Source organism: Mirounga angustirostris, unplaced genomic scaffold (assembly GCF_029215605.1).
Source record: "Mirounga angustirostris isolate CCGP_5_RB_7025 unplaced genomic scaffold, mMirAng1.0.hap1 SCAF_17, whole genome shotgun sequence".
Classification (NCBI taxonomy): domain Eukaryota; kingdom Metazoa; phylum Chordata; class Mammalia; order Carnivora; family Phocidae; genus Mirounga; species Mirounga angustirostris.
Window position 1 is genome coordinate 6880890 of NW_026991725.1, and position 1966 is coordinate 6882855.

Consider the following 1966-nt stretch of genomic DNA (forward strand, 5'->3'; position numbering starts at 1 on the left):
GGTCTGGTTCACCTCAAAACTCTTAACCATGGTGGATGCACAGAGATGGCTAAGTTGCTGTAGTCAGCGAGACTCACCAGCGTAGGAGAAAGATCTCGCAGACACCCCCAGTCTTTTGTAGTGCTTCCTCTTTATAGTGAGGTGAGCAGTTTATCGTCTTCCATGAGTTCTTCTAATGAATTCCTTTTGAAATTTTCTCTCTCCCTGATGGAGGCTGGAAGTAGATGAAGGTTTTAGGATTGGTCTAGTCATTTTTTAGTAAATCTTTTACTTACTTAAGTAGTAAGGATGAACTGGTAGGTTTTCTTTAGAAGGTGAAGATCCTTATTTCCTGTTGTTCTCAGCTTTGGAATTTTATAGCTCATTAACATTTTGGCACTATATATATATTTTAAGATTTTTATTTATTTATTGAGAGAGAGAGAGAGAGCATGAGAGGGAGGAGGGTCAGAGGGAGAAGCAGACCCCCTGCTGAGGACTCCTAGGACTCCAGGATCATGACCTGAGCTGAACACAGTCGCTTAACCAACTGAACCACCCAGGCGCCCCTCCGGCACAATATATTAATTGCACACCAAATTGAGGAGGGAGGAATGCCCTTTCTAAGCAAAGAAAGGCTTAGTTTTATACCGAGATTCATGGAATCTCAGAGTTAGGAGAAATCTAGAAGCCATTTAATCAATTTCCCCACCAACGCCATGAATCCTGTTTACAACTTGATGAGATGTTAACCAGTTTTCATTTGGACACATCCAGGAACTAGGAATGCGTTCCCTAACTTTCAGATCTCAGCTCTGTCAATTACCAGATGAGTTTCACCAAATCACTTTAAACCCCGTTCCTCACCTATGAAAGGAGTGTAAATAGTGTCTTCTTCACAGAACATTGTTGGAAGGATAAAAGAAGATAAATATATAAATTGCCTAACCCAGTCACAGAGGAGTGCAATGTTGTTTCCCTTTACAGGTCCCTTTAGGGGACAGCATATTCTGTTTTCGGATTATTTTCACCGGGAGAAAGATCTTCCTCATATTGAACTGCCTCTGTATATTTTTAGCCCTTCCCTTAAGCTCACCCTTCAGTGGTCATACAGAATGTCTTTTCTCCTTTCACTCGACGGACTTTCAGATATGTGATTTTAATTGAAGGAACTGGAGATATTAGGAAAATCCATTTTTTTTTTTCCTTTTCTGAGTGGGGAGTCCAGGTAGCCGTTGGACTTCCGTGTGATCCCCAAGAGGAATTTATTGAGTGAATGGGGTAAAGATGGTATTTCACTTTCTAACATCAGTTCTCCCCGACGCTGGTGGGTTTAATCCCAGGCTGGCTATGATTCTGTAGGATTGTAGCCTGGAACATGTGTGTGTGTGTGTATGTGTGTGTGTGTGTAAGAGAGGGAGAGAGAAACCGACGCTGGTGGGTTTAATCCCAGGCTGGCTATGATTCTGTAGGATTCTAGCCTGGAACGTGTGTGTGTGTGTGTGTGTGTGTGTGTGTGTGTGTGTGTAAGAGAGGGAGAGAGAAAGGGAGAGACAAATGTTGTTAGACACTTGAACGCCTTTGAATGGTGCTATTCTTTGTCTGCCACATCGTGAGCACTAATAAGATCGTTTATTGCCCTGAATGAATGGTTAAACGTGGAAGCGACAAAGAAAGCCAAACGGCTTTCAATGAATACCAAGGCGGGTGCTCAAAAAGTCCTCTCAAGGGCGAGCTGGGAGAGTTGCTGTTAAGAGGTCTCTTTTGGGGTGGGTGGGGGACTAGCCTTCGGCTCCAACGCTTAGGCACCGCCTCTTTCACCCGCGGACTGACCGCTAGGCGGTGCCGCGGCATTTGCCGCCCACCTGCCCGGGCGCCCCAGCTCTCATCCTCACCCCTCAATCCCCGACCGGCGGCAAGACTACAACTCCCGTGGTGCTCTGGGAACGGGAGAGGTGGGGGGGGCCATGGGGGGAAGAGGGAGGTG